At 48.9% G+C, this 12323-nt stretch overlaps 1 protein-coding gene across 2 annotated transcripts in view; it reads left to right on the plus strand.

Moving 5' to 3' along the window:
* The first annotated feature begins 2590 nt into the window (after positions 1 to 2590).
* The window catches only part of LZTS1 (leucine zipper tumor suppressor 1), a 52263-nt gene continuing 42530 nt past the window's right edge, over positions 2591 to 12323 (plus strand). For both annotated transcript variants that reach the window (XM_036064763.2, XM_036064764.2), the window contains exon 1: positions 2591 to 2814. The gene's annotated coding sequence lies outside the window, so the exon portion shown is untranslated. The remainder of the gene's footprint in view (positions 2815 to 12323) is intronic.

The raw sequence follows: 12323 nt of genomic DNA on the forward strand, positions 1-12323 counted from the left end.
GACAGGAAAGATGTGGTCTTTGAGAAGCTTACAGAAGAGTTGAACACACAGACAAGAAGATGGGCAATTAATTAAATTGTAATAGGTGAAAGCACACTGAGAGAGGCAGGGGTGTTTCTAATCCAGAGAAAATGTTAGGTTAACTGGTCTACGGGCCTGGTCCTATGTGGCCAATCTAAGGTCCTAGAGATGAAGGACAAAATGATAAGCCAGAATGGTAAACTACTTGAATCTTAGGTGGTGAACAGATGAGGAGGGTAGGGAATTTTTTATAAAAACATGCTTTGTGATCCAGCTTTCCAGACTCAGCTCAGACCAGGGAGAGCCTGAAGGATGCAGAGGCTCAGATGGGACACCCAGGCCCAGTTAGGGCAATACTCCTTCACCAGACAAAGGAAGAGGTGCCACATTGAGAATCCCACCAGGGGTGTTAGGAGCAGACACACCCAGTCATTGCATTACCATACCCAACAGCTGAATCAGGGAGCTAATTATGGCTTTCTACTTCTGGAGACCACATTCCCGAGGCTTTCATGAACACACACACACACACACACACACACACACAACACACACGCCGTACCATGGCAGCTCTCCTCCCCTTATTCTGCTTCCTTACTTCCACCCCCACTTTCAATGCACCCCACTTTATCTCTGACGCATCCCTTGCACAAGGTGCTTCTGTTGTTTCATACTGTATCTTGATTCCACCCCTCACATACACACCAACACACTGTCCATACCCTTTGCCTAACTCAGTCATTATAAGAGAGCTACATGTCATGCCTTATCTTCCACCCAGAATGTCTCTGGCAGAGAACCACAGTATGTCAGTGCTGGATGAGTACCCTAAAGAGTCTCACCCAAACTACCCACTTTGCAGATAAAGAAACTGAGACCTAGCCAGGAACATGGCTTATCCAAGAGTATTTAAATAGTAAGTGGTAAGGCCAAAATGAGGAACAGGTTTCCAGGATTATTATGTTTCCCCTTCCATGGAATTCCACATCTAAAAAGACAAAAATGAGTTTGACAGAAATCCGAAGCCCACCTGATCCCTTATTCTACCTTCCAAGATTCTACCTTAAAAAAAAAAGTGCTGAGATGTTTGATTTATATTAATCCATTCAGCAAATGTTTCTGAGAAACTCTCACCCATGAGGCACCATATCTGTCTCTGGAGATGTAGAGTCCAGTCCTGATTCTAGATAGCTCATAGTCTAGGGGAAGACAGACCTGCAGTCACAGCCACCAAGCAAGCAAGTATACATATGCTGTGCCAATGAACAGGACAAGAGACATGGAGCTTTAGAAAAAGGAACTGTAATTTTGATGAGATGATCAAAGATGGTGTGAATAAGGATTACTTTTTAAGTCTCAAATTTTGACAGGTAGAGAAAGGCCTTTCAAACTGAGGGACAAGTATATGCAAAGGTGGAAAAGAAGAGCTCAGGGTCACACAGCTGATAATTAGCAGAGCCTATCTGTACTCTTAAATGTTTGTTGTGTTTCCTTCCAGGAAGCCTGCAAATGAGAGCTGGGGTGTTCAGAGTCAAGATCTGGAAGTAGTAAGGATCTCTTATAAGGTTTTGAGCAGCGGGGTGGCTGAAACAAAATGATGTTGCTTCTGTTTGGGCCGTCTTCCCCCACTCCACTTATAGTCAGAGATCAGCCGCTTCAATCTTCCCTCCTCCACACATACACACCTCTTTTGGCTGAGGATGACGTTCCCTGGGTAGAGCCATGCCTGGGTTTAGAGGATTAGTCTGGGTGAACCCTGGGGACCAGAGCCTTATGCCACACCCAGCAACCCCTTTAACTGGTCTTTTGTCCTACCAAAGCTTGTAAGCTTGGTTTCCTTCCTAGCCCAACTGCTAGAAGTTGAAAGTGAGCGTGGTAGAGAAAATGATAGCGTTAAAAAGGTACTGGGTGAGATTTATAGCTATAAACTTGGAACAGGCCTCAGCTTTCACCCGAAACCTAGTCCCCGGGAGGAAGCTGGAAAAGTTTGCTTTTGAAATGTCTTGGGAGTGGGAGTGCCAGTGTTGTGGGCTCGGGTCTATAATCCCAGCTTGGTGAGGCAATGCCCATCAGTAGGCTGCTGGTCCCGTCTTTGAACCCAGAAATCCAGGCTTTTCGCTGGACTTAGGGGTTGCAGAGACAGTGCTGGGGAAAGGAAACTGGTGAGTAAGAAGGGGTGATAAAGAAAGAAAGGAATCCGGGGGGGGGGGATGGAGAAAGCGAAGGAATTGATAAAGGACACGCGAAGGAATAAGAATGGAGTGCGCGTTAATAAAAGGCAAAAAAGGAAGGGACAAGAACAAGACAGGAACAGTCGGAGAAAGGGAAGGACCGGCGGGTGGAGAGACTCAGACAGGGCCGCCCGGCGGGGTCTGTTGGAAGTGAGAGCGGAGAGATGGGGGACGGCGTTTGGCGGACGCGGAGGAGCCGAGAGGTCTAGAGCAGCCCCAGCTGTCAGCCGGGAACAAAGGCCGCCGAGCGGCAAGTGAGAGGCTGAGAGCCGCGCCCCAGCCAATGAGCGGCGCCGGGGCTGGCCCCGCCCCGCCCCGCCCCGCCCCGCCCCGCCCTCGGCTCCGGGACCCCGCGCGGAGGCCGGCGCGCCGGGAGCTGGCGGGCGGCGGACGCGCGGGGAGGCCGAAAGTTTCTCTGGCCGCCAGGTCCGGCGAGCCAGAGCCGCGAGGTGCGGCGGCGCCGCGGGACCCGCCGGGCCGGCAGCTCTGGGAAGACAGCCGGGAACACACTGCAAAACACTGAAAAAAAATTCCCAAGTCAGTCCGAGGCGCAGGGGGGCAGGTAAGGTGCGGTGGACGAGGGGTCTTCCTTGCTCCTGAGAAGTGCCTGCCGCCGCAGAACCGGCACTCGGGCTCCAGGGGACACTGCGCTCCCCGCGGCGTGCCAGTGCGTCCGTGCGTCCGTCGGTCTTTGTCTGTGGCAGGGTCTGTCTAGGTGTCTTTGTCTCCGCATGTAACTGTCAGGGTCTCCCCCTCTGCCAGGGTGGGTGTTGCTGCTCTGGTCCCAGCCTGGGGAAAGTGATGCTGCGTCTGTCCTTCTGTCTTCGTCTCCGTCTTCTGCAGACTGGTTTTATCTGCTCCAAGCCCTGAATCTGATCTTGATGGACATTAAGTGTTGGGTGACACTGATGTCTGAGATGAGGAAAAGGGGAATGTGCGTGAGCCCGGGGGGGACCCTGGCCCCAGACAGAGGGTCTGACAGCTGGGGTCGGGCCACTGCACTTTGCCGTCTGGAACTTTGGAGATGGGCTGTGTCCGTGCTCACAGGGTGGCAGGGACACTGATGCAGTTAGACGTTTGGAATGTCTCACTGAAGGAATCGGTCACAGGCGCTGAGGTGAATAGAGAGGGGGTTGATGAACGTGGAAAGTGGCCTCCTGGAGTTGTGGGCCAACTAGGATCAGTCCTGGACTTGCCATTCAGCCAAATTAACACACACGCAGTACCACACCTACACATGCACCACATTCACTTCTTTCTCGCACCCACCAGAGGCGCCAGGCCCTGACTCCCTCCCCACCCCTACACACACACACACACACACACACACACACACACCCTTCAACATGCTGAACTCCAGTTTTCAAAGCATACAACTCAGCAGCAACAGGCATCAAAACACCATAGGCCAGGTGATCTTTCTCCTTCCTGCTCCAAGTGGAAAGGAGTGAACTGTGGAGCAAATGAATGTTCTGCTGGCCCAGGAGTAGGTCAGGCCTAGAAAAGTGTTTGGGACTTTTAGCTTCAGAGCCCTCAGTTCCCCAGGAGCAAAGAATGCTTAGGGATCTGAGCATCTATATTTCCTGGGCCCCTCCTCTCCCATTCCATCCACACCCTCCTGCAACCATCAGCCCTGGTCTTGGGTCTTAGGTGCTGACCAACTAGTGTGGAGGCACTGAGTTCTGGAGAGCTCTTGGCAAGAGCTGTACCAGGTAAAGGGTCTCCTGCTCTGCTGGAAGTGCAGCCTAACTGCAATCATGCGAGCCGAGGAGTCCAGCCACAGAGAGATGAGCTGTATGCTTGGCAGTTCTTCCAGCACCAGAGACCCTTGAGAAGAGTCTGTGGGTAGGGGCTAGAGAGTGTTTGTAACCTAAGTTCAAATACAATTTTCTGTGGGCATGCTGGGGAAAATACAGGTGCTGAAGTATGTATATATATGTACACACATGAAAATGAATATGAGAGACAGCGTTACAGGCAGGAAGGGTGTCTGTGTTCAAGGGTGGAGAAGAGCAGAGTGTGTGGGTGGAAATCTGTGGGCAGGGGCATACACACTCATCAGGTGTGGTATTTACACCTTATATTTATCCAGTGCCTTTCTTCTGAGGTGCTTTCTGCACATCACAGACGTTATCTCATTTGTTATCTCCTTTATCCTCGCAATGTAACTACCAGGTTGGCATGAAGCATGGTTAATTCTCTGTGTTCTACCAGTGAAGAACTGAGGCACCAGAGGGGCAGGGCTTCCCTGAGGTCCACAGCTAATGGGAGCAAAGTTAGGTTTAGCAAGTGGAAGTCCAAGGGTGAGGTCTCAGCTGAGAAGATGTGTGTGCGGACATTCACTCTCCATGAAGTGAGAAAAAACCCAGGTCAGAGAAAAGAGGTTGTCTCTCAAGAGTGTGTATGTGTGAGCAAGAAGGAGGATGGGGCATTTGAGGTGATTGTTATTTAACATTACAGCCGCCTCTGTGCACCTCACGAAGTAAAACGTGTTTTAACAACTCAGCTTGTGTATTTGTGCGTCTGTAGAGGAGCCGCCTGTCTGTCTGTCTGTCTGTCTGTGTGTGCCCCAGTAGATGTGGGTTGAAGTAGCTGCCACCGAAGGTGTGCCGCCGTGCGGTGTGTGTTGGGAGAGCCAATGCTTTGGGAGTATGTGAGGGAAAGATTTGCCGTGCTGTTTTGAGAAGCCATGTTCCTGCCTGTATGGGCAAAGAGGTGGATGGGTTCCAGCCATATAAAAATGGCTTTCTAATCCTGAAAACTTATTTATATGTCTTTGCACTTATTAAACATTCACTTAATAAACATTCGTTGGGTGCCTACAAAATGCAAAGCTCTGGGCCAGGCAATGAGGCTACAAAGACGAATAAGGTAATGAGGGCAAACCTGTGGTTAATCAGCTTATAGACTGGCATAATGGGTAATATTTAACAACACGTAATACCGTTCACTAAGTACACTATGTGCCCAGTACTCGTTATTCATTATCTCATTTAATTCTCAGCACAGCCCTGCAGGGTGTGTATGATTCTTAGATGAGGAGAGTTAAATAGTGTACTAGGATAAAGAATGGAAGAGCAGGGGTTTGAACGCCACTCAGCTCAGCCCTGGCTCTTTCCGTGTTCTTCTGTTACCTTTGAAAATAGAAATACATGTTTCCTCTCTGTCAACTATTCTTGCCCTGTCCCTCTACCTCCACCTAACAAGCTCCCACTTGTACTTCTAGTTTTAACCATGAGAATCAAGCAATCTTCCCCTCTCCTTTCCCTAAGTCTGGGTTACATGCCTTCTTCTGAGTTCCTACCATCATTCCACACTACCCCGGCATTGACCCACTGGTCCTGAAGAGCCTGCAAAGTTCTTAGAGGCAGTGATGGTGTTGTGAATGCCCAGTTCAGAGTATACTGTTTGGCTACTATGAGTGGGCCTTTAGTAAATGCATGTTTAATAAAGTAATGGGAAGGGGAAGTGCTGTCGGAGACCATTGGCAGGGAGCATTTTCCCAACAGCAGATTTCTGCAGGGACACACTTTGTTGGTGTGACCTCTGGCTTTCCTGCCTCTATTACTGGGTCGTCTCCTTTGGGGCCTCTGCTTAGATAGGGCTCTCCATCTCAGTTCCTGACCAGTTTGGGAACACAAAGAAAACCTAGCCACCACCCACGCTGCCAAACTAGGCACTCTAACTCGGGGTCAGTCAACCAACAAATATATACCAGTGGGAGGTGCCAGATATGATCTAGAATTAAGGTTTTTAAAATCGTGTGCTTGGAACTGCAGGACAGTGGTTCCAGGACAGTGATGAGGTATTCCTAGGGGGTGGCCAACAAAGAAGTATCCAACGGTCTGGGGAATCTTTAGTCTATTTAAGTAGTAGGTCTTTGAGTTTGCTTTTGAATAGATCTTTATGCTGCTGCAGTCTGAAAATCGCTGATCTAAAATAGACACGCTGTTGTTGGGAGTGTGAACTGCAACTATGTTTGGGGAGGTAATCTGGCCATGATTTGCCCAAGGTCACATGGTTACAGTCTGGTGACTCCCTTCCCATGCCCTTTACACCACACCATTATTTCTCATAGCAGGGTTGCCACATGCCTTCTCAGGGGTTTGTGATGATTTTAGCTTCCCTAAAACTGTACTTCACTATTTATTCAAGGTTTCATCCATGCCAGTTGCCAGGGAGGTGGGGGATTTAAAAAAAATGGTTCAATAATGGCTTGAGACTAAAATTTGTGATGAGAATTGAGAAGAGGAACCAGCACACATGAATCTTGACAAGTACATTGAAAACTGGATCATACTAACTTTGAACACAGCAGCTGCTCAGCATGAGCGAGGTGAGCTCAAAGACACCAGGGAAGAGGTGGTCATGAACGAAAAATTGAAGCTAAACCTCAGGAAGGTATAAAAAGAGTAGACATAGCAGCGGCAAGGTCATAGTTCCAAGATGCAAGCTGAGACCTGAGGAGATGAAGCTTTTTCTTCCAAGGGAAACCCAGGTGGGAGCCTGTTTCCTCCTTCCATGCAGCTCAGCAAGACACCCAGACTAGACAGAGCTGGAAAATGAAGGATGGGAAGTAACTCACCTCTAACAACTGCCTCCAGCAAAATGAGTGTGCATATTGGCTCTGGATCCCCTTCTCCAAGGACTTAGAGAAGTGGGTGGAGACGTGTCAAAATCAAGCATGGTTGCATTGGGCTTTGGGCTAGCTGCCAATTGGCAGTGCTGCCTCTGTATCTGCCATCTCCATCCTGCTTCTGTCACTCTCCTGCTTCCTGCCAGACATCAACTTCCACCTAACAATCTATCACCATCTCTAGGCTTCTGGTAATAATAATTTTAATAGCCCTTTTTATTTGTTCAGGACTTTACACTTTAAAAGGGGACATTATTATTGTTGTTGTTGTTGTTGTTGTTGTTGTTAAGTATCATCATCATCATCAACCCTGTGAGAAGATATCTTCCACAATTTGGCATACGAGAAAACTGAATGAGCCTATCAAGGGTGAAGGAGTTCACCCAAGATTTTAAGTGGAATGCTGGAATTCAAACCCAGCTGTCCTGACTCCCAGTCCAGGGCTACAATCACCTAATTGTGAGGCCTCATTAATTAGCAAACAGAAAGTGAGTGTGTGTGTGTATGTTAGCTAAAAGCTAAAATTAATTGTTCTAATCAATCCAGTAGACTGGTGATTTTTCTTCCTAAGTGATAGGCCAAATTGGTGTCTAAACAGATGTGATACAGGTTTTGTCTAGTACCTGGAACAAAGACAGTAAAGAGTTGCCCTATCCAGATCACCCATAGATATGCTTCCATGTCAGTTAATCACTGTGGGAGAAGGTAACTACCTTCAGGATGACTGCTAACAGACACACACACACACACACACACACCAAATTCATTCATTCATCTCTTCCACTGAGACATGCTCTCTTCCTATACCCACACTCACAGTCACATCCCATAACATGAATCCTCAGACATTCCCAGGTGGCAGGACCTGGAAGATCCACACCTATGTCTGCTTGGGTTGGCCTCTCTGTGGTATGATCTAAAGTGTGCTTGGGCTGCCCCCTTCCTTGATGCCACAGAACCTCAATTTCTGCCATGCCCAGAGCAGTCTTTTGAATTGAAGCTCCCAGGTCACAGCATCCACTAGACAAAGAGGGACCATTCTAGGTGAGACTCTTAGGCTAAGGGGTACCCAAGGACACAGGCCCCTCAAAAGCGTCAAAGTGGAGCTGAGATCAGGGTGAGGGTGGGCATGGCTTTGAAAATCATTTGGTGTTTAAGAATGAACCCTGCCCTGTGCATGAATCCAACTGCAATGCATAGACTGCCAGGTGGCTGAGGCAATACCTGCCTGAGGCACCAGGGCAGGGCTGTGCACTTGGCTCACTGGCCTGTTGGCTTTGGGGGCATCTTCTCTCTCCTTGCTGTTACAAAGCCATTTGCTGCTAAATCACCCTCCTCCTGGCACCCTGGACTGCTAAATTGGTCTCAACTTGCTGTACTTCCACCCACTACCTTAGTCATTATTCGCTGGCAGCATTCAGAGAGTGGGTGTAAAGCAGCTGAACATTATATTCCTGCTGAAGACAGAATTGAGTATAGGCATGCAAGGGAAGGAGGTAAGAGAAAGCTAAGGAGGCAGGGAAACAAAGCTTGGGTTTGCCAGCACCTTTCCCCGGTAACTCCAAAAACTCTGGACAGTTGGGTGGTGGGCAATAGGTGAGTGTGTCCTGGCTCAATAGGAGGAGACACAGGATTCTAGGGTGAAAGAGGTGTACTCACTACTGAGGGGCTGTACCTGCCTGGTCTGGAGGGAAGAAAGGGCATCAGCTGTGGGGAGAGAAAGACCCCCCCATCAGCTCCCTGTTCCTTAAATTCTGCAACATGTACTATCACACGCATTGAGCATCTGTTCCCATATATTAGTATTTAGCTTCTCTATCCTTCCTTCCTGCCTAGATTATAAATCCCTCGAAAGGAAAATGTGTCATGTCTCAGGTGTATAGCTCCAGGCTCTGGACAGAGTCAGGGCTCAACCCCCAATGGCTGAGGGTAATGGTGATGAGGCCTATGGTGGCCCTTCCCTCTCAGCCATTTCAGATCTCCCTGTGCTGCCCAAGGGCCACAGAGTTTGGGAACCCAGAGAGGCAAGAGGAGAAAGAATAACAGGGGAAGTTTCAAGGCTGGGTCTACTATCTCGGTGAGAAGCTTCGGGGAGGGAAAGGGTTATACCACACAGGGACAGACCAGCTAGGGAAGTAGAAACTTGGAGACTTTCTGTCCTTGTGCAGAGGCTCCATGTGATCACCAGCCAACAGATGGGGCACTCTTTGTCAGCTCATCCAGCACCCAGGATTGCACTGGGGCTGGGAGGAGGTGGAGAACAGAGTTAGTTCTCATGTCAGACAGCGGAGACAGCATCAGGCAGAACAGAGTGACCTTGACAGGAGGTTCTCTGAGTCACTGATAACATTTGTTTGGTCTCCCAAGGAGGGGGAACACAGCACCAACACAAGCTGGCCTGGAACCTGATGAATCCCCCAACCCAGGTCCTTCCCTCTCACCCTCTTCTCAAGGAAGATAATGAGAAAGCCCTGAGAATAGAAGCCACCACACAACTAGGGAGGCAGGGACAATGGGGAGTTCGCAGGGCATGTCAAGGGATAGAAGTCTGGGGGAATGAGCCCTGAGATTGCTCTTGACCTGCCAACTGCTAAGAGGCAGTCTGACCAGTGTGTGGGGAGGATGCCTGGGCTGGGTCTGCCCTGGCCACCTCAGCAGCAAGGTCAGGGACAGCATGGTTTCAGAAGGACACTTTAACCACTCAGAGCACCTCCCTTATTTATTGAAACCTTCAGACATTCCAGCTTTAACTTCCTTCTTCTCCTTCCCATTGAAGGGCATCTCAACAGTACACACACGACGGAGGCTGGGAAGGATTAGAATGTGCGCACATCTTGAGGAGACAGCCTTCCCCAGCCCCAATGTCTGAGTGGCACCAGCAGGCAAACTGAACTGCAGGCAGGTGGGGAAAGTGAGAGCCTCCAGGCAAAGCCCCAACCTCCACCTGCACTAAAAAGGCAGTGCTCCACTGAAGGGAGTGGCCTGTGCTCCTCCCCTCCATGGGCCTGCAGCTGCCCTGGTCAGAGGCACTGCACTAGCAGGGAGTGGGTATGCGCAGGATGCTTGGTCTTTCCTGAGACATTTCCTCATCTACCAGGAGCACCAGGCTTTCAGCTTCCCCAGGATGTAAAAACTTCTCTCTTGACTGGAGTTACTTCTATGCTAGAGCTACAGACAGGACCTCCAAGCCCAAGGTTCCAAGATTTATCAGGAAACTAAGGAGCCTGTGTTGACGAAATGTCCAGTACTCTGCATAGAAACACAAAATCTCAGACTTGAAAGGACCCTTAAATTCTATTCTATGCACCCCTCCCACTCCCCGCAAAACCCCTCTTCTCCAAGTTGTTGTCTTTGCTCACCTCGAAGAACTCCTGCTCTGGACCCCTAGAACCCATTTCTTTTTATTTTAGTTACGTTCTTTTAAAGCCAGAGAATGCTAGGTTCATATCAAGCTCTCTACCAGATCCTAAGAGGAGCAAAAAATGAGACACACTGTTCCAGACAGGCTTGGTACTGGGGGAGACAACAGATGCATTAGAAAATATCACTCTACAGAGAGGAATCAGTTTAAAAAGTCTTCATGGAAGATATAGAACTTGGGAAGCACCCCATGGTCTGGGCGTGATTTTAAGAGATGTACGGGGGGTGGGTGGCAAAGATAGGGGACAATAGATGGTGGGAACAAAAGCAAGTTGAATCAGATTGAGAAGGGCCTTGTGCACCCCTTGGGAGTTTGCTTGTTATTTGGTAGGCAGTGGGAGGTGACTGACGTGATAGGTAGAAGAGTGGCTTATAATAGACCTTGGTTTTAGGAAGTTAATCTAGCAATGGAGAATAGAATAGATTTGAGGGTGGAGAGGCTTCTTTCTAGAAATATGATTATTAGAATGACTTTCTATTCTCCTTCCTATCTCCTGGTTGTTAGCACATGTTCCCAGAGATCTCACACAGCCTGGAAACATAGGGTAGCCAAAGCGTCAAGGAGAGGAAAGCTCCTAGTCTAACATCAAAGGTCAGGTGTCAATGTGTCTAGAAACTTATTTATAATAGGATACATGGATAACACCTTGCTTTGCACCGCTTTGGACATGGACAGAATCACAGGGGGCCTTTTTTTTTTTTTTTTTGAACAGGTGAAGACATGGAGGCCCAGACTGGGGAGGAACTTGCTCAGGGTCCCACAGCTCATCAGTGGCAGAACCGGGACTGGTGCTCCCACTTTAGATTCTTTACACTGCTATTTGTGGACAAAGACAAAAGGGCCAGTAGAATTCCTCAGATCCTCAAACCTTTAGTGTTAGCCAGGGTTGCCCAAGAGGACGTATGAGAACTTGTCAATAATGGGATGTTTTCAGTCTTTTTGGATTTCTCCCCACAAGTCAAGGGAGTCCCTGGTGACAGCTGATACTCAGCCTCCATTTTTCTATCCTTATTTCTCTGGGGTCTTCAGATGTTTGATTTCCTTCCTTTCCTCTGCCTTTTCCTTTGTTCTAAGAGTTCTGAGAAGCTCCCATCTAATGTGACAGTGAAGGTTTACTATGCCAGTCACAGTTGTGACCAGTTGTCACCTTTCCAAAATGAAAATCAAGTTTGCTGTCTCTGTCTCATATGTGCCCAATTTAAACCAAACCTGAACAAAATGGGAAGGTTGTGGGTGCCAGTGAGCTATGCTAACCACCCAGAGAGTTGATGCCACATTGGGAAAGATTCCCAGCCAGAAGGCAGGTGTGCTCCCCAGTGCCAGGAGAGGCGGGGCCGGTCAAGCAGGGACCTCCTTTGATCTCAGAAGAACAGGGTGCCAGGGGTCCTCCTGCCCACAGGACCTGTGAAGATCTTAGAACATCACTCCCCATCTTCCTCTCCCTGCCCAGGAGCTTCCCTTGTGTTTGCTAAAAACCGGACTAGCCAAGGGCAGGACCATGGCAGTGTCCTGTGACATCTTCGGAGAGGTGACTAGCTCCTGGAGACAGGGCTTTGCTCACGAGGCATTTCAGCTCATGCCATGCTCCCTTAGTCTCCCAGAGAAGTTCATCTTCACCTGGACAGCAACCCACAGCCCTGGTAGAGAGAGCAGGCAAGCCGTAAAGGTGAGGCTTGGGCTTTTTCATGCTTGTCAACCCTTCTAGGCAAATTTGGGAGTGGAGAGCAGAAAGAACATGGTTTTTGGCATCAGATGGATCAGTGTTTGGCTCTGCTGCCTAATAGCTGTATGACATCAGGCAAGTCACTTAGCCTCTCTGAGCCTCTCTGAGCCTCAGTTTTCTCATTTTCTATATTATGTCCCAGGGAGAATTTTTATGAAAATTACGTGACCCAATATAAGTAAAGGCCTGTGAAACGTAATAGGAGCTCTATTTTCATGTTTCATCCCCTTCCCATCAGCTCCAGGGGAAGGAAAGCAGGCCTGAGACTGAGATGTCTGTGTGGGAGGTTCG

This window comes from Halichoerus grypus, chromosome 3 (genome assembly GCF_964656455.1).
Source record: "Halichoerus grypus chromosome 3, mHalGry1.hap1.1, whole genome shotgun sequence".
NCBI lineage: Eukaryota > Metazoa > Chordata > Mammalia > Carnivora > Phocidae > Halichoerus > Halichoerus grypus.